The sequence below is a fragment of the Saimiri boliviensis genome, chromosome 14 (assembly GCF_048565385.1).
Source record: "Saimiri boliviensis isolate mSaiBol1 chromosome 14, mSaiBol1.pri, whole genome shotgun sequence".
NCBI classification, from domain to species: Eukaryota; Metazoa; Chordata; class Mammalia; order Primates; family Cebidae; genus Saimiri; species Saimiri boliviensis.
This window is the reverse complement of record NC_133462.1, coordinates 23,215,943-23,241,677: the sequence shown is the minus strand read 5'-3', so window position 1 is coordinate 23,241,677 and position 25,735 is coordinate 23,215,943. Positions and strand designations below refer to the sequence as shown.

At 46.1% G+C, this 25,735-nt stretch overlaps 1 long non-coding RNA gene across 1 annotated transcript; it reads left to right on the top strand.

Annotated features, from left to right (window-relative positions):
- The first annotated feature begins 1,277 nt into the window (after positions 1-1,277).
- Positions 1,278-25,493, top strand: LOC101030041 (uncharacterized). The gene is made up of 5 exons (XR_012513705.1): positions 1,278-1,424; positions 12,915-13,019; positions 13,520-13,673; positions 21,105-21,328; positions 25,372-25,493. It is a non-coding gene; the product is annotated as an uncharacterized LOC101030041 (long non-coding RNA).
- Positions 25,494-25,735: the final 242 nt, after the last annotated feature.

Below are 25,735 nucleotides of genomic sequence, written 5' to 3'. Positions count from 1 at the left end.
TCGGATATCTCACTGAGGCCACTGGTATTTCCAATTTGCATTTCACTTCCCTGCTCCTTGTCCTGCTGTTCCAAAACAGGTCTCCTTGTGTCTCCAAGTTCATGTCCTCAGCATCCTGGCTGCACATGCCCAGGCATGGGTGTGCGTGATGGGGGGCAGCTAGAAGGGTTTCGCTTCCTCTCAGTGACCTTAAAGCCAGTTGCCAAGACCTCCTGGGACTCCACAAATAAGTCGATGATATGAGACACGCTTCCCATTGCCCCCAAACCTACTGGACAGGACAACAAACCCCACTTGCTAACCAATTTGCAAGATCCAATTTGCCATCTGAAGCAGAGGTCAGGGTCTTCAGCACCGATACAGAAAGCTGGAACAGTGAGGCCATGCCTTGGACTTCCCTTCCTTACCTCCCCAGACCCACATCCATTTTGACTCACCCCTTGGTTCTTTCAGGTAAGACCACTCACAGACAGTGCTCAAGGAGGTCCCAGAAAACCTATGGGACATTCCCCACTGTCCTACGGGTACAATTCATCTTGGAGCCTTCTCTCTTTGAGGACTGGGCTTATTTTGCCCCAACATATTTCCACTCTGTATTCCAGCAGCCCTGAGCTGTACAGGTGGTTTGCTCACGGCCATCTATGAAGCACCATGCTTTTGTTAAGGGAACTACCTGATGCCCATAGAACCATGTGACTTCATCCACTTGAGTTTCCCACCACGTAGGGGGGCCTGGGTGGGGTGGCCTTTCAGAAAAACATCAGCAAAGGAAGACTTGGAATCAGAGGCTGGCAGTACAGAAAGGAACTAAAACGTGACCTTCTCCAATTTTTTATGGCACATGTGGGGAAACTGAGGCATGGGGCAACGAAGAAAGAAACACTTGGGTTTACACATCATAAACTCCCACAGCCCTGCCTTGCAGCATATTTAGGCATGTGGTCCATCCATGCCCCAGACACGCAAGAGCAGGTCCCACCTGCAGGGGCACTCACTGTCTTCCTCACAGCTGGCCAGGCTCTACCACAGACCCTCGGCTGGGCCAAGATCAGAAACCCAGGGCCAAAGAAGCTCCCATCTCTGTAACACATGCAGTCAGGGGGACCTGCAATGCTTCCTCCTCACACCTGGCCCTTAAACCTGCTCCTATTTCCATCTCTTACTGTGTCCTCTTTCCTAGTTCTTCCCCTGTCAGTCACCCTCCCACTCCCTGCCACAGAGCCTTCTAGAACCCTGGTTCCATGCATCATGATGATGATGATGATGATGATAGTGCCAATCATTTATTAAGCATTGCCCCGTCCTAAGGTACCACGTGGGTCATTTCATCCAGGCTCCGACTTGCTTCGGTTTTGCCACACAGTAACACAACTCTATCGTGGAAGCACCATCGTTACTGTCATTTGCAGGGGAAGTCCAGAGAGGTGGAGTATCTTTCTCAGTCTCAAGCAAGAAAGCCAGGATTCCAACCTGTGAGCTCTTCCACTTCAGCCACCTTCATTGAGCATTGTCCCAGAATAGTGTTGTCACCACAGGGCGGAGGGAGTAGTGAACTCCGACATCCCCATGTCCACCCCTTGACCATAGCCGCCTTTCCTCCCAGGCTTCAGATACCTGGTTTTCTTCCCAGAGACCTGCAGGAAAGTGATGCCAGCCCCCTACTCCTTGCATCAGTCCTCCTTCCCTGCCACGCAGCCCGGAACCCACACTGGTTCATCTGACTGCGTTGCTCTCAGCTGGGCACTCAGTGCCCTTATATCTCTTCTTTGTCCTTACACCTGCAGAGATTGCACCCTGCTCAACCCTCCTCCTCTCGCCCTGCACCCACATAGGTGGGCACTAATGGTAATAATCTCACCACTGTGTAGCACTACACGTGGGCCTCCATCTCCACTGAGCTCTGGGTCCCTCCATTAGGGCTTTCTGCCTGTTTTCAGCTTCCTCTTTCATTCCTCCCAATGGCTCTTGTGACTTCATCCTTCCACCTTCAAACTTAGCAACATTCATGGTGACACCTTCCTGCCAGTCTCACCCACCACTGAAGACCAACCTTCCCTCTGTGCTCTTCCCTGTCGTCCATGGTCCTCTGTCTACGCCACCCTATTCTCTCCATCACCGCTGGCTAAAGCACTCCTACCCTAAACCAACAAACCAAGTACCCTTAACATGATGACCTCCTCCCCCTGACTCAGTCCAGTCATCAGTGACCTTCCCATAGGCAGATCTCATGAGCACCCACTCCACAGTCCTTGTGTAGTTGGACATCTCTGCTGTGTTCATCACCACTGACCACTCCTGCCATCTTAAAACTGTCTACCCCCTTGGCCTCGGGTTTTCTTCCTTCTGTGACCACTCCAGCTCAGTTCCACCCATAGCTTTCTCCTTCTTGACCTGTCCCTGGATGGTGGTGGTCCCAGGCTTCCCATTTCCCCCTGCCATCCCAGGTGCCAACTCAAGCTGTTCACACACATCTCAGGTTTCACTCCAAACTGGCTGGACATCTCCTTCAGCAAAAGAATATGTTCATGACAAGGACCTACTGTCTTGTTTCCCAAGGGGATTTGATAGGGTGGTTTCGGATTACAGCCCGGCTTCCTGGTGTGATCCATCACAAGAAGAAAGAGTGCTGATAACACCAATGGGTGCATTTCCAGGTCAGGGCGGTTGTATTTCTCTTGGCAAATGAATGAGTAGTTTCCCCAGCACCTGCAGGTGGTGAGAGCTGGTCTCAGCTCTAATAACCCAGGCTCTGCCAAAGATCCGACCTTGGGTTTTGGGGGGAAAAAAACAGAGTCATTGATGCTGTGTGGTGGTGTCTATCTGTCTTGCTCAAAGCTGATCTCTGCCTGTGCCTGTTCTGCACCCAAGCTCTGGATTAAGAGAGAAGTTGAGTGTTAATGAATGGACAGAGCCAGCTCCCAGCTCTTCTGGGCTCACTATGTGCAGGTGACTTATGGGCATGCTTGAGCCACAGGGTGGTTGCACCCCAGTGCACAGGGCAGGGTCCCCATCCACATTCACCCCACCTGAAATTAGGCAGCCTTTACGATGCACAATGTCACAGCCTGGGGGAGAGTCGGTAGGCAGCCCCTGGGAGGAAGCACCCTCCTCAAGAGGGTCTGATGTTGCTACAACTCTCAGAACAGCTGCCCATGGTTTATAAGGTAATGAACAGGAAATGACACACAGCCCATGCCTCTCATGGCAGCCTCCATGGTTTGCATCTCCATCTGAACCTGAAAACACAGAAAGAACAGTGGGAGGAAGTCTAACCAGGAAGCCGCCATTCAGATGCCCCCTCTGTCACTCACTCACTGCGTGACCTTGGGACAGTGACCAACTCCTCTGACCCTCAGGATGCTTATCTACTGAACATCTACCACAATCCCACCCTGCCTCCTCGCCGGGTTGATTCCAGGCTCTCCTGTGGTTACCCTCAGAGCTATCATGAGTGAGCCCAGGAACACAGGATGATGGAGCCAACAGAGGTGATGTCTTAGCCAGCCATCCCCATGTGGTCCCCTCTACTGCTCCACCATCCACGGCCGGCTCCTTCTCATCCAACAGGCTTCAGCCCAGGAGTCACCACCTCAGAGTGGACTTCCCACCACTCACCCCAGTGTAGCCACCAACTAGAGGCACTTTCTAAATGATACATCTGATTTTCTTTTGAAGAAAGTCTCAACAGCAGTTATCACAAACCGGAATTTTTTAAATTTATGTGTTACATCACTTGCTTATTATCTGGTGGTCTGCAAGATAGAGGTGTATCTTCATCACTGAAGTAGAACCCGCGGAGCTCAAAGTACATCCTCAGTAAACATAGCTGACTAGCTAATGAGGGGATGATTGAGTGAACACCCCCTGCCCAAGGCTGGGACACCCAGGCTTGGTAGATACTGGTTTCCAGGTTTCAATGGGTTCTGCCTTTCAGTGCCTCCTTTGCCAGCCACTTCCTCAATGATGGAAAGAGCCGAGGTTTCCCTGCTGGATGCATTTTCCCCGAATTTGGGGAACCTGAGACAGTGTCAAGCCTATAGCGAGCTCCAAGCCCCTTCAGGAGAGCCAACCCTGGATACAGCCCCTCAGGCACCCCTGTGAATTGTTCCCCTCTGAAAAATTAAAAATCTGTATCCAGGTGCAGTGGCTCATGTCTGTAATCCAAGCACCTTTGGAGGCTGAGGTGAGTGGATCACTTGAGGCCAGGAGTTTAAGATCAGCCTGGCCAAGATGGCAAAACCCCATCTGTACTAAAAATCCAATAATTTGCCGGACACGGTGGCACATGCCTATTATCCCAGCTAGTCAGGAGGTGGAGACACAAGAATTGCTCGAACTCGGGAGGCAGAAGTTGCAGTGAGCTGAAATCGCACCACTGCAACCACTACACTCCAGCCTGGGTGACAGAGCAAACCCCTGTCTAAAAAAAAAAGAAAGAAAGAAAGAAATCTTCCATTGTAAACATGACCAGATCCTACCCATGAAAGAAGTTTCTATTGATGCCTTCTTACAGCAGTGTGCTCAACTACCAAACAGAGCTGGGACTTCTGTCCTTCCAATGCCACTCACATAGAGCAGAGACAGGCACCCGTCTCTTCATAAGCTCTTCTTTCTCTGTAGTCTTATTTGATTTTCCCTAAAATGGGGAGGAACCAGGGATCTGCGTGTTATTTGACCTGTGAGATGACTCCTATCCGTGTCTGGTGTCATTGTTCCCATCTCTGAATGTTCCACAGCAAGGACGGATGCCCAGACCTCCAGCTGGATGGGAGCCCTGACCGTCCATTCCCTGTGCACCTGGTCAGCCTCTCTCCACTTGGACTACAGCCCCTCAAGGGACTAAGCTTGCAACACCTCACCTCAAGCAGACCAACGAGCCACCTCATTTGGCTGAAATATATGTTCGTTCTGCAATTCAGTCACGGGCGGAAGGCCAAAGAACAGAGGCCAAAACACAGATGAAATGAAAGAGAAAAGACACATGCCCAGGAGCAGAGAAAAGACATGGGAAAAAGAAAAATGAAAAACTCGTTTAAGGGAGAGGGGAAAAGAAATCATATACAGAAGCAAAGGAAGATTAAGGGGAGAAATTCTCTAAGATCTTTCAAAAAACACTAACGATTGTCTGTAAAGGAATGCCAGGACATGAGGTGAAGATTATAGGGTGCTGTCCACTTGGCACGAAGGGTCCAAAGTCTCAACATCACCCTGCCCCCTGCACCTGCCACTGAGCCGTGCTGTGAACTGCAAGAGGCTCCATTCCAGCTCAAACAACTCGGCAAGCCCCAAAGTATCTTCGTCACTGAAGTGGAACCTGCCTGCCCCATAGCAGGTCCTCAAGAAGCATTAGCTGACTAGCTAATGAGAGGATGATTGAGTGACATCCCCTGCCCCAGGCTGGGACACCCAGGCTTGATAGATCCTGGTTCCCAGGTCTCAATGGGTTCTGCCTCTTGTCACCTCCTTTACCAGCCACTTCCTCAGTGATGCAAAGAGCCGAGCTTCCCCTGCTAGATGCATTTTCCCTGAATTTGGGGAATCCAAGACAGCATCAAGCCTGCAGTGAGCTCTAAGGCTTGACACTGTCTTGGGTTTCCCCTGAGGACAAGGAAACTTGTCCTAAGATGCAACCACAGCTGTCAGAGCAATGCTACCCTAAATTGTGAATAAATCCAGGTCTGCATGGAAGAAACCAGGGCTGCCCTGGTCCCTGGCCAGAGATTTGACCTGCAATTGTCAGGGGAAGTGGACCTGGTTCTTCCCCGAAAAAATCCCTGACTGTTCTCATTACTCCATAGTCCAGTGCAGTCCCCCACCCAGACCCAGGCCTCCCGAGAAGCCAGTGAGGGAGCCTCATCCCTGACAGGTGGACACAGAGACTGTCTGACTTTCCCACTCACATCACTCAGAAATCTGAGGAGGCCGTGCTTGGGGGGCAGTAGAATGAGGCTCCTAGAAGCCACTGTCATCTCTGCGAGCCACACCAGAGTTCAAGACCAGACTTTAGCTCCCATGGCCAAGGGATCTCTGGAAGGTCCCCTTTGTCACCAAGAGCCTGCCTTTTTCCTGTTTTGAAAGGAGTTTTCCTAAACACAGCCTCCTCCATCAGCAAGTTGCAACGTATAAACAGTGACTCTTATTCCGAAAAGCAGCGACGAGCAATTTTATATAAAAGTTACATCTCCATTTAAGAAAGAATATATAATTCCACATTCCGCTGTCCCTCGAACTTTATTCCCGTTTATGTAGATCTTAATACAGTTATATAGTCGCGGGGCTAACGTCCCCTCCGGATGGTAATGAGGTCCTCTCGAACCCGTTAGCTGCTATAAAGTATGCAGAAGTTAAATGCACAGATGGAAAAAAATTTGTCTCAATTTTATACTTCTGCAAAATGGTAATTTTGTACTTAAAATGTACAAGATGGATGTTCAGAAATATAGGCTGATAGCCTAAATTATATTTGGTCATAATTTATGTAGTACAGTCCCAAAGAGATACAAAAAGGCAGAGCATAATTTATCTGCTGGAATCAGCGATAGCTTTGCTAAAACTCCCATTTATTCCATCCCCCATAGTTTTAAGCAGCCTTCGTCCTCAGGGCTCACTCTATTTAAGTTTTCTATACTGCTGTTTGATCACATATTGTACTCTATAATTTGCCTATCATCTGAAGGAAATTTAGGTCCCAGAAGTTATGATCTCTACATAGCAACCACTTTATTTGGTAAATGCAAAATATTTATAGCAATATAAAAACCAGATGAAAATAAAATTCCTATAATCATTGGAACATACACACTTTATCATTGGAGCTTGTAAGACCATTAGAGTAAGACTAGCATGTTGCCTAATACAATTACCTTTGGACGCTCACTTGAATTTGCTGATGCTTGGGAAGCAGAGAAACTTTTTCTGCAACATCTCTTCCATCTTGCCAATGGAAAACACACACACACACACACACACACACACACACACACACACACACACACACATCTGAGCACTGGCTCCAGAGAGAATTGCCCCGGAGGAAATGAGATGAAAAGCGAGAGTCAGATGAGTCATTGCTGTGCCTCAGAGGTGGAAAGGAATTTCCAAGTAAAAACACTCTGCTTGGCAATGCCACTGGCCTGGATGGGTTCACCCCTTACCTTCCAGGGAAACTGACCAAACCAAGGAATGCTGACGATGAGTCCCTCCTGGAGCCAAGATCAATGGATTCCTACTCAAATCAGATGATGTCACCTCTTCTTTGAGCCTCTCCCTAATGTTAGTACTCTCACACCCCTAACTTCTTTGTGTATGTGTGTGCTTCCAAAATTGATCCTTGGAGATGTTCAGGCTAGAACCTACAACATAACACAGTCCATCAACAGTTCCCTTGAAAAGCAACTAGCTCTTCAAAACGGAGTGGAGAGAGGAAGTGGGGAAGGGACAGGCCCCAAATTGAAATCTGCACTTGAAAATCAGAGGAAATAGCATTACTGCACATATTCACATGCACTTGTTGAGTGTTCTCTGCAAGTACTATCTAGGGCAGAATGCTATCAGGACAGAATGCTGTTCAACTATGTGTTCAGGTGATTTCTGCTTACGCATAGGATCCTGCCTTGGGTTCGCTCTAGTCCTTAGAAAAACCCTGCATAGTAGGGCTCATACATTACCAGTATTCAAAAGAGGAAATTGGCCAGGTGCAGTGGCTGATGACTGTCATCCCAACACTTTTGGAGGCCAAAGTAGACAGATTACCTGAGGTCAGGAGTTCGAGACCAGCCTGACCTACATGGTGAAACCCCATCTCTAATAAAAATGCACAAATTAGTCGGGCTTGGTGGCATGTGCCTGTAATCCCAGCTGCCTGGGAGGCTGAGGCAGGAGAATGGCTTGAACCCGGGAGGTGGAAGTTGCAGTGAGCCAAGATCATGCCACTGCATTCCAGCCTGTGTGACAGAGGGAGACTGTATCTCAAAAAAGGAAAAAGGAGGAAACTGAGGCTGGGAGAAGTCACCTAGTCGAGTAAGTGACACCCAGGACTGCTATTATTCAAGCCAGCAGTATCTGATACCAAACAAGCCCCCTGTTGCACTTTTTTGTACACCAACACAGAATGCCAAGCTTCCTAAGGTGCCTATGTTGGGATATTGCTTCTCTATCCTCAGACCTCTCTCCGCCCACCTCAATCCCCTTCCATCCAGCCCTCAAGGTTGCCTTCAGCTGAGTGAAGATGAAATAAAACCCCAGCTGCATCTCTCTGATAAAAACTTCAACTGAAGCCTCATATATTTTGTAGATACTAAAGATCTCATGGCTCTTTGAAGACGAGTGTTAGTATTAATCATTGTGGTTGTTCAGATTATTTCCTCATTTTTTAACATTGCCTAAGCCCTCCTACCACAGAGCCACCATTTCTGTGTCCTGGGCAGTGAGACCCTAAGAGATCCCCTAGATTCCTCTGGATAGTCACTTCCTCCTGTTTGGCAACTTAGCTCCAGCTCCAGCTCCCTCAGTCTAAGGGAATCTCCCCATTTTTAACTTTTTTACCCAACACATGCTTAAGCAGAAATCACCGGAACACATATTTGAATAGCATTCTGTATGTCATACATACACCAGGAAGGAAAAAAGCTAGGTCTCTCTTTGGGACTTGCACGGTAGCATTTGAACAGCGGGTCTGTTCTCAAATCAGTTCCAACGGATTGCAATTAGTTGGGGATTCAAGAAGACCTGACATACGGGACCCTCCGCGACTTGTTGCTAGTCCTCTTCTAGCCTGTGGGGAGGAGATAGGTTTCGTTGGCCTGCTGTCTGCTCATCAGCACTCCTCCCCATGCAAGGGCAGAGGAAGCAAGAGGGTATGTTGACTTTTATCAAGAGCCTGCACGCTGGGCATTTAGTTTGAACTCTCTCCCCCTACCTTCAGGCACTCCTATGTGTGGCTCCAATGTGCAGGTGAAGCTCCGTCTAGGGCAGTTCTTTTCCCAAGGACACATACAACATAGCCCAAGAATTGATAATACTACCGTAGAGGTTACTGCAGAGGAAAAAACTATGAATGTTACCTTGGGGAGCAGGAGACAACATTCTAGTTGAATCTTCTAGGACGGGATGGTATTTGCATGCAGAGGACAATTTGTGGGCAGAGGTGCTAAGGTCCCAGTAAATATTTAGGATGGTATTTGCACACAGAGGACAATTTGTGTGCAGAGCTCCTGAGACCCCAGTAAATATTTGCTTCATGTTCACAGTCCAAGGAGGGAGAAAATGTGCAAAGGCCTTGAAGAGAGAGGGTTTAAAACCCCACCGGAAGCTCTTTCCAAGTGTTTTGCAAAGGGGATGGTTGTTCATCCCCCTTCTTAGGAATCATTCAACCCAGCCCTGCCTCCCAGCCACCCTGCAGCCAGGAGCTCTGATGTGTGATATTATATAGAGTGCAGGAATGTGAAAGGCACCACATAAAATCAAATTCTCTTCTATTTTAAGTTGAGTGGTGCACCAGTTCAGCTTTAAAAGCTAATTTCTTAAAAGTTTCAGAGAGGAAAAAAAAAACGTTCCTTTGCAATTGGAATCGAGTCCACATAAATTAGCAGGCCAGCTCTACGTATCCATCTTTCCGAACCTTCCTGGATTGTTCATTTTAATCAAGCGGCCCACATTCTTGACTTTTCATCCTTCACTGCCCAGAATGATACAGTGCAGCTACTGATGACACGCGAATGTTAATTTTGTTCAAGTTCAAACATCATCCAAAAAAGCCCTATTTTAGAGACTGCTTTGCAAACACCAGCTGAAAATGAGGATGAATCGAATCAAACACCGCCAAGAAATTCAAAGAGGGGAAAGCTGTGGTCTTAAGGAAACAACTCACAAGTTTTTGTCTCTAGACCCTCAACCTCTCCAAGGCCAACAGTAGAATCCTTGATGTCTATAGCTGGAAGGGAAATCAGATTTCACCCCAGCCCCGCCCAAGGTCATTCAGTGTGGTAGGAAAGAGATGAGCTAATTCAACTCTCCCTGGGCAAAGGAGCCTTCATAAAATGTGAAACCAGTGAAACCAGGCATTTCAAGCCTTTCTGTCATTTAATAGGTTTTGGGAACAGCAGGATACATCACACACACACACACACACACACACACACACACACACAGGCACACAATAGGCTTATGTTAGAATCCTGGCTCACCTTTTAACTAACTACCACTCCCTCTATCCTGTCTCCTCCAGTATAAAATGTCACCATGGCCCAGTGAGGGCTGAAGAGTAATAGTTGTTCAGAGGCACTCCAAAAGGAATTGTGCACTTGAATAAGGACAAATCAGCCAAGTTCATATTTCTCCATAGCTGAAATTGTCTGAGATTTGGCATCTGCTTGTTCACCTTTGCATTCAATGAAGCTCCGTGAGCAAAGGACATCATCTGTACGAGTCACTACTGCATCCCCCTGGAGCCTCCGACAGGGCCTTGGTGCCTCCTGGTTAGAACAGATTAAATATTCCGTTTGCACCTTAAATAAATGCCACTGTTATGCTTGTGCACACAGTAGGCCAGAAGCTCAGGCTGTCCCCTTTCCACTCGGATAGTCCCCAAATCAAGAGGACATGGAATGTGTAGTAGCTCTTTCTCAGAAATCCAATGCCTGGAATAATGAATTGTGCCAAGTTCTTTTGCTGGGCTGGTATTTCCTGAGGTTCAACACACTGCAGGTCAGCTCCCGAGGGCCATACAGCCTCCATCTCCCAAGGCGAAGTTCACCTCGTGTCTCTCACGACAGGGGGAGAACTTAGTGCTCCTTGGAAAGTTAACAGGATGCAGTGAAGTCGGGCACTTCCAAGAGCTGGCTCATCGGTCTGCCTTTACTCATCCTGAGCGGATGTACGGTGGTATTGCAGAGGGCCTTTACTGGAGCAGCACTCGCACGCTAATCCAGTAATTCGAGCAGCACCAGTCCTAATAATTGCCCTCTAGTCCAATTGGCTATCCCTTTTACCCTAGCATTTCATCAACCGGAGAAAGAGAAATTACAACATCGGCAAATAAGAGAAGTTCCTTATAGTCTTTTGCTTCTCATGTGTGCTTAGATGCATCTGAACAAATGAAGAAATGAAATCACTCTGGTCTAGTTTTCACCAGGATCCTTCAAAGCAGGACTGTACTATGTAAGGTCTCAGCATAGAGCTTACAGGTCCGAGGGTCCCTAAAACATTGAATACCATCTCACAGTAACATGGCCCTAGAGAATAAATCCAGCTGAATGCTGTGGTCCCAGGGATCTCAATGGCCTTGCCTCCAGAACACAGGCCTCATGTCAACAAGCCATCAGCAGTGACAAGTGCCAGTTTCTGTGGCCCATCAGACTAAACTGTGCAGAGCGGCGGCCCATCTTCCGAAAGAACAGAAGAGACACTTCCACAGCAATGTCAAGAAAAAAATGACTGCCGCTATTCCCTGAGCGATCACAGCCGCTCTTGAAATACAGGACATGTTTCATTTGGCTTATAATAATTGCGTACTGTCTTTTAACCCTCAAAGTGTTAAGTATTGTCATATCCTCTGGGGAGGAAAAGATCTGGGGTTAACAACTTTCTCTTTTAAAAATTCATAAAGGTGCAAATAAACAGCATTGCATCCAGTGGCTCCGCATTGCAAGAAGCCAACGGAGAAAGAGGGAAAAAAGACGGCACCAACAACATTACCCCCCACAGGACACTTGGCAATTAACTGCAGCTATGTCAGCAATTTTTTGAAAAATTTTCGAAACATGGAGAAGACTCATCCTCACCATATGAAAAACAAAGCTACTGCAGTGACTCTCCCATGCATTACAATGTGTGTGTCTTACTTCTTAACCAAGCCGCTAATCACGCAAATTATTGCAACTAATTACATTTGAAGGTCTAATTAATTCTTTCAGTACCACATCATTTAGTACGCATTCACAACACAGCACCTGTTTTGAAAATCCTTGCAGTTAATTTGTTTATAAACAAACACTATTTGCATAAAATGTTTAATGAATGGTTTCACAGTTAGTACAATACTCCAGTTTTGTCTTCGTAGATCTGAGGTCATCAAAGGCCGCGATAAATTAATTTTAAACTATACAAATTAATTTCAATAGAATGTGTGAATTTCTCATTAATAAAGAAAACATTTTCAACATGTTAATTAATATCTCTGTAACAGGCTAATTACTTCCTGCACAACAAGTACATCTTACAAGCAAATCTTAAAGATTTGGGGGGGGGCAAAGAGGTGGGGACTGTTTTAAAACTGCAAAACAAAAATTGCAATTCAGAAAAGAACACACACAGCCCGATTATACTGGAGAATTCACCACTTAGGACAGGCAAATCCAGGAAAGGAAGCCATTGCCTTATGTTACAAATACAACACATTTTACTCATCGAGAACGGGACGGTTGAAAAACGTTTCTATCACAGGTGCGGTTACGCTGCAAAGATGGTTAGATGATGTCTGCCTTCTGGTAGAAATACACAATTAATGAAAATATTAGTTCTGAGAGTGCAGATCTCTTTTTTGAATGTAGGGCATATTAGCTGTGTTTGCAACCCAATGGTAAATACGGATTTCATTAAACAAATCTGCATTTTCACACCAGTGTCTGAGGCTCAGCCATCGTAATTCTCCGTGTGGCAAACCGTGGAAAGACACTTCATGTAGAAACTAAAGAGGAACAAGATTATAGCCCAACATCAAGCACAGCCCTTGCAAAAGCCATCACTGAAATATGCTCACCCTTAAGTTTGTTTCTGATTTGCAAGCATTTTCACATTTGATAAGCACGTGTTGTAAATTTACATCCACGCAGGAAGTATTCTTACGCTAGGGAGCTGAGAATTGTAAAGCATGTTTATACTCTTACCCTTGCGTGGTGTTGCCCCTTAATGCACAGGCTGATAAAATGACTAGCTACAGGGGACCCAGAGGGACGTGCTGCTCCACCTGGTTCCTGCGCATCTGCCCCCGAGGAGCCACTAGTCCCTTCCTCCTGGAACGGGTTTGTCAGCACTGATCAACAAGCGCTTGGTTTTTGTTTTAAGTTCATTAATTTGGAGAGGGCGCAGCGAGACAGGGAGCGAGGGGGAGAGGGGGAGAGAGAGAGAGAGAGAGAGAGAGAGAGAGAGAGAGAGCGCGAGCGTGCGTGTGCAGGGTGTGGGGTTAGAATGACATAAAGACAAAGAGAAGGACAAACACAGACTTCCCAACACTTCCCTGGGACCTGCCAATGTATTCCCAAGAAAACAATGGAAAAATAGGAGGACTTCCATCTTGATAGCACCAGGGGAAAAAAAGAATTTGCCCAACCTCTGGTTGGACCCAGGGAGATTTCCAGGGTGATGCTGCTACCCATTAGAAAGCACTTGGCCACCTGCCCTTTGGTCCTGATATTTCTTTGGAGGTGTATATAGAATAAAACTATTCCAAGCACCCTGCTGCCAAGCTACCCTGGTGTACCCAGTATGGTGTGAAAACCCCCTTGCTTTACTCTTTTGCCAGATAAATGCCAGCCAGCATCCCTGTCTCTGGGGCCCTGGCGAGGCCTTCACCACACCTGGCCTCACTGCCCTGTGGCTTCCACAAAGAGGCCAAGCATCTCCTATAAACCTCGAGGTCCAGGGATGATATAGAGGAATGACGGATTTCAGAAAAGGCAGATGCTTCCCACTCTTTACATTTTTTTTTTTTTTATTCTTTCCAAGTTTCCAATCAACAGCCCTGCAGTAAAAATGCAGGGCTTCAGAGACAAACATTTCATGAGTGCAGACTGTGATGAGGAGAAACAAGCCATTCTGTCTCTATCTATCAGAACCCAGAGGTAAGCTGCCACTTTGCTCTTAAAACACACATACAAAGAAAGAGAAATTAAAAAGTGATAATGGTTGGCACAGGACTTGGGACTACAGGCCATTTCTACGTTGAGTTCTTTTTGGAAAAGATACCTAAGACAGCTGTGTGAGGAGTGGGTTTCAGCCCCATAGCCAGGTAGGAGAACTGAGGTCCAAGAGGCAGAGGGCAAGCTTCCCCGCAAAGACTGAGTGGGGCAGGAGGAGAGCAGGAGGCAGGTGACTGTCAGAGAAAATGCTTCCATCCCAGAACAAGCAGAAACAGGCACACCACTCTGAAATCTAAAAGTCAGAAAGCCTTGAAACATACATGCAACCCAGGGACTTCCTTACAGCCAGCAGCCAAGACAGGTTCTAGGCACAGAGTGGTTGTGTCTAACCCCAACTTGGTCCCTAACTTCTCTCTAAAACCGGTCAAGGTGCCCCACCTAAAGCAACAAGATGACAGGCTCCTGCCTCCCATCTTGCATGAAATCATTCCCGGATGTAGAGCCTGGCTTTTTCTCTCTCGCCATTAAAAATCACCAGCGTTGCGCAAATAAAGGCGATCACCATGTGAAAAATTATCTTTTAAAATGGAGCTTAATTTGCATATAAGGAACGAGAGATTTATGACAAGCAACATCGTCCAGTACTGCATCTGCCTAGTATCAGTCGTAATTTAGATTGTTTGTGACTGATCTTAAATTCTAAAGCTTGGAGAAGATGAAGTACTCTGTTGCTGTATTATTGTCAGGAGTCTAAGACTTACCAGAGATTTATTAGTAATCTTATCACAAACATGTCTCAAGTTTTTGCTTTTAATATGTGCCAAGCTCCTCTGAGGAATTTTCCTCACTGCAATTATATTCCTCAATGCCTGCATTCTGAAGCTGAGTTGATTTCCTTCCCAAAATAAAGCGACCTATCATTACACCACAGCCGCTCTTGTACATTTTTCCTCTGCTACTTAATAATCAATGTATTCATCATTAAAATCTGAGCCCTGAAGCAACGGTTTTTAGCATATTCTAATGACTAGCGACTTGCAAATTACAATGACCTTTCATGTACATTCTGTAAGCACCTTGTTCTAATGTGTACTGTATTTATAGTTTGCCAATACAAACTAGCCAAAGATTGGATAATTACTGTAATCTATTAGCTCGATTGCTTTCCGTGCTCATTTATAGCATGTGCCACGCAGGTCATTTTCAAAAACTGGCCTATCTTTCATCTCCCGCAAGCTCAGAAAGTAAGGGATACTTCATCTTCACAATATACACACTTACTAATGTCTGAAGAGCAGCCCATCTCAGCTCAAGGAGGTTTCAAAAATAAAGAACCTTCTTTCCTATTAGTGTCATCATGCTATTTGTGACTGACAAAAAACACCGCTCCGAGAGTGTAAACTTTTGTTTAAGAATGTCAAGGCAGGTCCCATTTTCTGCCCATGACTCTGACCTTCAAATAGCATTTAATAAGATCTGCTTTGAAAGAAAAAGATAAAGGCACTTCCCTTAAACAAGAAACAATTTTTTTGTTATAAATAAATGTTTCAAGTGAAGCACTAAACTTTTTCTTTCCTTTTCTTTTCTTTTCTTTTTTTTTTTTTTTTCTTTTTTTTTTTTTAAAGCACACTGCTGTAACGACTCCGGAACCGATAAGAGAGCTGTGTGCGGAAGTATGAGGTCGGGTCGCCTTCTGACCCTCTGTGATGGTCTATTTCAGGCAGTTATGGATAGATAACATTACAGACACTGGTAATTAAAACAACACTAATTTTGTCTCTGTGGCCACGCTTTGTTGTAAGAAGCCATCTATCATGGCCTTCACGCATCACACAATGAGAAGACATTTGTCTACATACATTGTGCTTGGTCAACGGTTTTACGGATCTCCCTGTGTACCTGGACACCCAGGCACTTTTAAAGACGTACTGCCTTCATTTCTTCTCTATTCCTCTGATTAATAAAACATTTTGCATGCTTAGTCAAAACACTCAGCAAGCATTTCACCACATATATTCATGGGGGGAAAAGCGAAGTTAATTTATTTCCCTTTTAGAAAGAAACTAACAAAAACAAAAGAAATTCTCTTTTGGATTGGAAAAGAGAAAGAAAAATTCTAATGCGGAAATATTTGTCTTCCCTGCAAAACAGAGTCCAGCCTAATGAAAGGCATAACATTAAAACACACACACCATGCCAAGCACCTCCTTTAAAGCTACACATATTTTTGACTAATACGTATCATTGGTTCTTTTCTGTGCATTCATTTGCTTGATTTATGGATGCTCAATTTCACTTCACCTTTTATTACAAGATCTACAGTTACATTAAGAGTAATAGCAAGTCAAATGTTTTTATATTTGGACAATTAAAAAAAAAAAAACAGAAAAGATCTATTCCGTGGGCTCTTATAGGAAATTAGGGGTAGCCGAAATGCAAGATGACAAGTGTAATTCTGTTGTAATCAACTAAAAGGAAACTGTAATGGTGCATTTCAAGAGATCTTTAACAAGTGACACAAACAAGAGAAGAAGCAGACAGGACCATTTAACTTCAAACTCCACCATAGAGAGTCGAATTGTAAGCTTCCTACAGCAAGCCTGGCTGGCAGCTATGTGGCAGTCTTCATTTCTCAGCGGAAAAGCCACTCCCTTGAGACTCTCCAGGCACCCCCAGCCGCATTTTTTATCAACTGTCTAAAAGGTAGGAGCTGTTAGAATTCTTTTCTCTATTCACAGATGATCACAGCCCTTTTTTCCCCTTTAGCTTGCAGACGCACATGTAGTTTCAAATATTAGCTAGAACTCCAGCCCTCACCAGCCCCTAATTGCTCTCTCAGGGAAGGTATCATAAACGCAGGTATGGCTGACACAGATGTAGCTTCAACTTTATGCAGGCAGGAATGCTACATCAAAGCTATTTGCAAAGTGACATAACTAGTTATTAAAAAGTACATTTTTATTATATTCCTTGGAATTCGCCTTCTTCTAGAAACCAAGTGTATTTTTTAACGCGGCCGCGGAAACGTTGGGGCGATTGACCGTTCATGACGTCTGCAAGGGAAAGGCATCTATAAATATTTTTCAAGCCACTTTAATAAATTTGAGTGCGTCTGTTGCTACATGTAACCTGATTATTTAAATAAGTTAATATTCGCACGTCTCTTTTGCCAGCTGCTGTAAGCAGTCCACTGCTGTCATTAAGCAAAAAGGCCAAGACAATGTGAGTCTTTCTGGTCCTACCCGCATTTCTACTAGTCATTCGACTGAAACAAATGGGAAAGAAAAACTTACTGACTTTTGGTGAACTACAAAGGTTAACTCTATTCATCATGGAGGAACTGATGCTAAGTGCTTTCTGTCCGTCCATATATTTTAAAGATTTAGAAGGCACCTGCTAGTGTTCTCAGGAGACAGAAGACAGGAGTGCTCATCTTTGCTATATGCAGAGCGTTTCTTGCCGTTTTCTCTTCACCTGACTGGCACTGCTGAAATCCTTCTTAGACTGCAGAGTTTGGGAAACAAGCTTATTTTTCAATGAGTTTAAAAGCCAAAGCTTTTCTTTCTTAGGACGTTTAACTCTCTTAAGGAGAGTGACAGGGTTTGAAGCTGCTGTTAACCCTCTGAGGAGAAGGAGCTCAACAGCTTGCAAAGGTAAGAAGAGAATTCTCATCACCCAGGTTGCAATAAAACGTGCCTCTTCCGATACCAATAAAGCCCACCCTGAAGGTTTCCAGAGAGGCAGTGGAAGGTAAACCCAGAGGAAAAGCAAGGTAAAGGCAACCAGGTGGCCAGGTTCTTACATCTTAAAGCAACAGTTCCAAAGTGGAGAGCCCGCATGGCTATCTATTGCACAGCCTGACAGGAGAAGGGACGAGGAAGTTCAGAACCTGGCGATGGGCGTATTTCCCAGCGCCGGGTCCCACCGCGCGTCGCACCGAACAAGAAATCTTTTTCACTTTCTATAACTCATTTGCATGAATTTACTTTTTTGCCTTAAGAGGTTGTTGTAATGTGTGTTAAAACACACAGTGCAATTTTATCTCCATAATATCACAAAAGAAATATTATGTTAGTATAAAGTTAAAAAAAAAAAAAAATGTTGCGAGCTCTTGCAGCACGGCGAGCGGCAAAGCGTTGCTCAAAAGCGCCACCCAAAGGCGGGAAGGGTGTAACGGCATCCAGGGAGGGATCGTTTTTGTTAATTTCAGCAATCCGAGAATGTAAAAAATGACAGCGCCACGCAAGTTGACGGAGGCTTTTGATTGAATTGACTGATTGCCTCAGCTGCACCTGCTGAAAATTGATGACAATGCTGTCTAAACCATTCATTAGGATTTGAAACTTCACGCAGATGAATGCTGGATTCATAAATTTGCTAGACATGTGTTGTAGATAATATGACAAAGCACTGTTTTCAAATGAGCATTTCTTTGACCTAATTTTATCAAAATCATGCAAAGGAATGAAAGAACATTTGTACCCGAACTCTTTGGAACAGCTGCAATTGAGGTCTCTCTCTCCATCTCTCCCTCTCTCTTTCTCTCTTTCCTTTTTTTTTTTTTTTTTTTTTGTCTTTCAATAAAATTTAAATGAACTATATTGTTTGGAATATTTCTTCTGGTTTGGTTTCAAATATTTGTTAGAATGGCAAAACATTTATTTTTACTTATTACGAACAATGTTACTCTGCCAGATGAAGGAAAATTATTTTGAGATTTTTTTCAAGCCCCAAATCTGCTAAATTGAACACACATGGTAAGTCGATTTTTCAAATAATATTAATAACGTCATCTTCACAGACACGTTGGGGGGAACCGTCTCAGTACCAACTGGACATGCATTCTGTGAGAACTGGACTTCCTGCAGGCTTTGAAGGGAAATGAAATCCCTGTAAAATATTGACGACTTTGGTCAAAAATGGCGAAACCAGGAAAAAATGACATCTGTGTACATTGTATATAAGATTCCTGACTTGCTCTCAATTTTAATGTATCAAAACACTATCAATATTGAATGAAGCTTTCTCTGTGTGTCCAAGAAAAAAAAAATGAGATGTCTGAGAAGGGGAAGGAAGCACTGTTTTCATACCTGGCTTTGCTTAGCTGCATGGAGGAGAAAAGGCCGTGGTTGAATCCATCTCCGGGAGAGGCTGTCCCCCTGCACCGTTTGAATTGCAAGGAAAGAGTTACACTTTTAGAAAAGAATACCTGGTATTTAAGAATTCGAATTTCTCACTGTAGAAATAGATCTCACTTCTACAGCAAGGACCCTCTGCTTAGTACTTGGACTCCCCCCCAAAAAAACAAAATGAATATTTATTAACGTAAGAAGAACCTGGCGCAGGTCGGTCCATGCATCCCAATCTGCCAAAATGCTTCCAAATCTCTTCCCTGGCATTTAAAAGAAATCTATTTTTATACATTCTCATGAATTTGGTTTTTACTACCAGTAAGGTAATTTCTGATTAGGCATCTTGGGTTTTTCTCTTTATTCCTAAGATATCCCTGCAAACATACCCCAGATGCTTGCGTTAACCCCACACCTGGATGGAGGGAAACTGCAGGTGTGAACGGCAAGGCTAATAGATTTGAGTTTTGCCATGCATTTTTTTTAAAACCATTCTAGCAGTTACTTTGAACTGGAAAACATTACAACAATCCAAACAAGCCTCTTTAAGGCTGCTATGCCCAAGCTGCTACAGATACAAAATTATCAAGTAGATATGCGAAAACCCCTAAATGCAGAACAATCTGGGTTGGCTTCTAATTGCTATGTTTCATTTTCTAATGGGGGAAATGTGTAAAACAAATATCTGGGTATTGGGAGCTCTGAGCAGTAAAAGCAGAACATCCTTGTATTTCGGTAAATCATGTAACTCTACAGATGGGTTTGGAAAGCCTGAAGCTCCAGCCACCTTTAGACTATTTGAATCCAGCATTTGCTTCAAATTCCGGGCAATCTGCTTAAAACCAGTTCCCTGTTTGTCTTGAATGGCCTTTGCAATGAGAACCCCAGGCCTGCAAGACCTCACCAGCCCACCCATAAAGAAAGATACGTGGATTCTCCCGGTATTGCCCAGCCCTGACTACAATGGCAGGGAGGAGCAGGGAGACTCAATCTCCCAGTCAAAGATGCTACAACTAGTCAGTGTACACTGGGATAGAAATGCAGGGAGACAAATGTACATCAATTCCTGGTAGCACACGGCAAGAAAACACAGATGCCCAGAGGGACGTCGACCCAAGGTTGACTCCTAGCTCTTACAGAATAGGGGGACTGGGGTATAGTTCAGCAGCAAAAGCTTTTGGGGAGTAGGTAGTAGAGTGTGGAGGGCAGGGGCAGAGATGTGTATATAGGTGAGCCTCCAAGGATGCACTAACTGTGCCTGGGTTTCCTCGCCTGGTTATTACACTTCCTGCTCTTCCAGTAGGTTTCAGCCAGGCACAGATGAGAGTGGGTCAAGGAGCACCCAGCCTTGCTGTGCTCACAAACCCATGTGTCCTGCCTGGCCTGGGTAGTCACCTGAGTTTGTAGCCCTTGGAGATGCACCCACCATCTTCTACTCTGACACCTTTTTTTTTTTTTTTTTTTTTTTTTTTTGAGACAGAGTTTCGCTCTTGTTGCCCAGGCTGGAGTGCAGTGATGTGATCTCGGCTCACTTCAGCCTTGGTCTCCTGGGTTCAAGCAATTCTCCTGCCTCAGCCTCCCATGTAGCTGGGACTACAGGCGCACGCCACCACGCCCAGCTAATTTTTGTATTTTTAGTAGAGACGGGATTTCACCACGTTGACCAGGATGGTCTCGATCTCTGGACCTCGTGATCCGTCCATCTCAGCCTCCCAAAGTGCTGGGATTACAGGCATGAGCTGCCATACCTGGCCTATTCTGACACCTTTATAGGAACAAGCACTTAGACTCAACAAAGAGAAAGAAAAAACAGATGTCCTTCCTCCAAGAGCTTCCACTAAGAATCATCTCGTTCATCCTAGCCATTCTGGTAATTTCCTTTCTCCAGTTCCTTGTTCTCAGAAGCCCAGCATTGTAGGCATATTTAAGGAATCTACCCTTCTCCCATCCTAAGCTCCTAGGCCAGAGGGGCATTTTGTTCCTGTATCCTGTGTACCCCCTCAAAACTCACTCAACATCTTCTTGTGTGGTCAGAATGGGATCCTTTTGGGCCTGTCATGAGATGGGCTCTGTCCTCACTGGGGTCCCAAATGCTAAATTAGTTTTTATTTCTCTTTAGACACAACGAACAGAAACCAGAGCTTTTGAATACAGATTTCTGGTAAAAGCAAACCCAGCTTGGATCAGATGCATCTATCCAGCAACCACCATCTCAGCAATGACCTAGCAGCTGCTGGCCAGAAGTCCAGCTGCAGAGGGACTTCAGCCCCTTCTCAGAGGAGCACTGTCCTGGCACCAACAGCACCTGCAGTGGGGGCCACATGTGGCTGCTTCATGTAGAAGGCAGGAAAAGAAGAATGTGCATAGTCTGGGAATGGCAACTTCTCACTGATTACAAAGGCACTGTGGCACCTGCTGTCCACAGACAGGTAGGTAATAGGACCTCCAGCTCAGGTCAAGGTTAGGTCTCAGAGGCCCTTAAAAAAACAGTATTCCATGCCGGGCGCAATGGCTCATGCCTGTAATCCCAACACTTCAGAAGCCTGAATCAGGTGGATTACTTGAGGTCAGGAGATCAAGACCAGCCTGGCCAACATGGCGAAACCCCATCTCTACTAAAAATACAAAAATTAGCCAGGAGTGGTGATGGAACCCTGTAGTCCCAGCTACTCAGGAGGCTGACACACGAGAATTGCTTGAACCCAGGAGGTGGAGGTTGCAGTGAGCTGAGATTGTGCCACTGCACTCCAGCCTGGGCGACAGCCTGGGTGACAGATTGGAGTAAAAAATGGTGTTCCAATCAACCAATCAATCAATCAGTGAGTAACACTATGTTCCAGGGTCAGATCTGGCTGTTGTGTTGGACAGACAACACAGGTAGAGGAGAGAGAAAAGAAAGGAAGAGGTTCAGGGCAGGCACGGTGCCTCACGGCTGTAATCCCGGTGCTTCGGCAGGCCAAGGTGGGAGGACTGCTTGAGCCCAAGACTTTGAGACCAGCCTGGGCAATATGGTGAGAACGTGTCTCTACAAAAAATGAAAATACCCTGGCATGGTGGTGCACCCTTATAGTCCCAGTTACCTGGGAGGCTGAGGCAGGAGGATTGCTTGAGCCCAGGAGGTTGAGGCTGCAGTGAGTTATGGTCGCGTGCCACTGCACTCCAGTCTGGATGACAGAGCGAGACCATGGAGAAAGAAAGATAAGAGGAGATAAAGTGTGTGGGAAGGAGGAGACAGACAGAAAAGAGGGAGGGAAGGGAAGGGAAGAGAAAGGAAGGGGAGGGGAGGGGAGGGGAGGAGAGGGGAGGGGAAGGGAGAGGAGGGGAGGGGAGGGAAGGGGAGGGGAGAGGAAGGGAGAGGAGGGGAGGGGAGGGAAGGGGAGGGGAGGGAAGGGGAAGGGAGAGGAGGGGAAGGGAGGGGAGGGGAGGGGAAAAAAGGGAAGGGAAGGGAAGGGAAGGGAAGGGAAGGGAAGAGAAGGGAAGGAAAAGAAAGGGAAAGGAGGGAAAGGGAAGGCGAAGCTGGGCACAGTGGCTCACACCTATATCCCAGTACATTGGGAAGCCAAGGCAGGTGGATCACAAGGTCAAGAGATTGAGACTATCCCGGCCAACATGGTGAAACCCCATCTCTACCAAAAATACAAAAGTTAGCTGGGCATAGTGACATGTGCCTGCAGTCCCAGCTACTTGGGAGGCTGAAACAGAAGAATCGTTTGAACCCAGGAGGTGGAGGTTGCAGTGAGCCGGGATCATGTCGCTGCACTTTGGCCTGGAGACAGAGCGAAACAAAGAAAGAAAGAGAGAAAGAGAAAGGGAGGGAAGGAGGGAAGAGAGGAGAGGAGAGGGGGTGGGCAGGGAGGGGAGAGAGGAGAGGAGAAGGGAGGAGGGAAGAGAATAGAAAAAAGAAAGGGAAAGAAAGAGGTTCAACAGGCAGAGTATCCTTAAAAATCTCGCCCAGCCCTTCCTTCATCCAGATAAGAAAATGGCTGGGAAGCAGCAGAGCCAAGGTTCTGATGTATGCCCACGGGCCCTCTTGGTTCCCCTCCTCCAACCCAGCTGCTAAAACAGGTGTCCCCAAACTACGGGCCGGGCCGTGGGCCACATGTGGCCCCCTGAGGCCATTGATCTGGCCCCCCACCGCACTTCAGGAAGGGGCACCTCTTTCATTGGTGGTCAGTGAGAGGAGTACAGTATGTGGCGGCCCTCCAACGGTCTGAGGGACAGTGAACTGGCCGCCTATGTAAAAAGTTTGGGGACGCCTGCTCTAAAACTACCTCCCAAACCTGCTGCATTGCAGCAGCCGTGCTAATTTAGCAGCCTTCCATCCCAGGTGCCTAGAGAAGACGGAACCAGTTCACCATGAATCTATCCATCCGGGCATTTAGATACAAAGATGAAAATGACACAGACTCTGTCCTCAAGAAACTCCTAGTCCAACAGCGGAGTGGGGAGAGGGTCGGTAAACAGGACCCTTGAACTCCATCCCGGTAGTAGGGACAGCCTTGCACGGAGCCACGCACATTCTTGCAGCAACTTCCTTTGTGTCAGACAAGAAGAGAGTGAACGGAGACCCCCACCTTAGCTTTCTTGGCCTGGGGCTCCATCCTGCTGTGCCTAGCAACAACACAATACACACACACAGACACACACCAATAGATATGCATATCCTACCGCTGCTGAGAAAGAAAAGAAAAAAATAAATTACTGGGATCCACAACAGGGTGAGACCCCAGACCTCAGCAAGTCCCAATTTCAGAGGCAACAGCATCTTTAAATGCGGCAGGAATACGCTCCTCGCTGAGGCAGGTGCACAGATTCACCGCTGCACCCCAGCTGTCTCAGACAGCGAGAGAGCTGTGCAGTAAACCCCTTACACATCAACCTCTGAGGACCAGTTTTTCTGTACCTGGTGTTCCTTCTAGATACCTGGGAGGTCGTGTTCTCAGGAGAGTGCTTGCATCTATGCTGAAGAACACTGCCCCAGAGGGTCATGTGCAAGATTCCACCTTCCAGTGACAGAGCTGACACTCTGCAGCCCAGTCGTCACTTGTAACAAACCTCAGCAGGCCACACGGTGAGGGGAGGCAAGGCTGCGTAAGGCAGTGGCTGAACTATCCCAGAAAATAAGGAGCACAGGCCGCCTTTGACACCGAAGTGGCCAGGCAGATAACCCAGGCTGGGGAGGCTGCCAGTTCAAGGCTCAAGGAGGAGGGGTCTGAGGAGGCCTGGGGAGGGGCTGCACCATCCAAAGAAATCAATTGCTCTGCACAGCGGTAAGAACCCCGTGCTGCCAGCACCTCCAAACATTTGAATGAAGCCAGAAATCCATCCAGATAATCATGTGAAATCTCCCATTACTAAATGTTGGCAACAAATTCATTTCGAATAATCTGAGAACCAAGCGAAATACATCTGTTGGTACATTGGGCCCCCCAGACATTCATTGTGTGACTGACTGTAGCATGAGCCCTTCCTCGAAGGACCCTAAGCCCTCACACAAACCATTTAATCCCTCTCCTCTCCTTCCTCCCAAGCCGAGCGCCACACCATTCAACAGACAGGACTAGCAAGCTCAGGCCAAGGTCACTGTGTCCCGAGCAGGGTGAGGATAAGGGATCTTCTGCACAATGTTTGCCCTTGGGCTGTGGGACCTGGCTGTAGGACCAGGTCATCTGGTCAGAAAGCAAAGGGCTTTCCTAGTAGACGTGACCCTCTGAGCTTGTGACACCGAGGGCCCTGCCTCTGGGCAGAGTCCCCCAGGCAACTGTGCAGGGCTGCCTGAGAAGCTGAACCAGCTCTAGCTCAGCCAGAGGGACATTCCACAGCTTCCCAGGGCAGAAGGGCTTGCGGGAGATTCACTTAAACACGACCGATTTCCGCTCACTGGTTCTCTGTGGAAGGTGGAAGAATTACCCCCTGGTCATTAGGGAATCACCCTTTCACAGCAGCAGAGTGCGTGTGACCTGGGCGATTTAAATTTAAGGTTTTGTCTACATTGCTTTCATCAGATTGTTCTTTTTATACGTTTCATGCATATATATTTATAAACAGATATTAAATAGACATCGCTATAGATGTATTTAGGTATATGCATTTATTTTTGTATTATATATTTGTTATCTCATAGTTCCTTGCTAATGCATATAGACTGATTCCAATATGATAGTTAACATGTCACATTCCTCCAAACGGATTTCTAGGTACTGAAACGTGGTCACTGGAGCTCAGTGGGAATCCCTTTGCTCTCAGATTCCCCGATTCAATGCCTTCTGATTTCAGCAGAAAAGCAAGAGGCTCCAGGCACCCCATTCAGGAGCTGCCACCAAAGCACCCACAAATCCTTCATGAAAGGGGTGATGCTGACATATCCTGTTTTTATTCACTGGTAGGTATCTGTGTGCACACACATCCCTGAGTGCTCTCATCTCGTGTATTCGAAAATCCTGTTTAAGAATGCAAAGGTCCATATAGTGTCATTAAAACAAATGAGTATAACCCTTTGGTCATCTAGGTGAAAGCATTTTGTTGGGTTTTTTTTTTCAAATTGCTATTGCTATATATAAATGTAACGTATAGCAATAACCGTAGAAAGATACTGTGCCCTTGTGTATGGATAATTAAAATAGGAACATCTCTGGACTAAATTAAAATGTGTAAAAACCAAATCCTTATAGCTTCCATGAAATTACAGAAGCTACAAGTGAATCACTAGCCCAGGGACGAAGCATTCCTCTCATTACTCCATGAACCTCT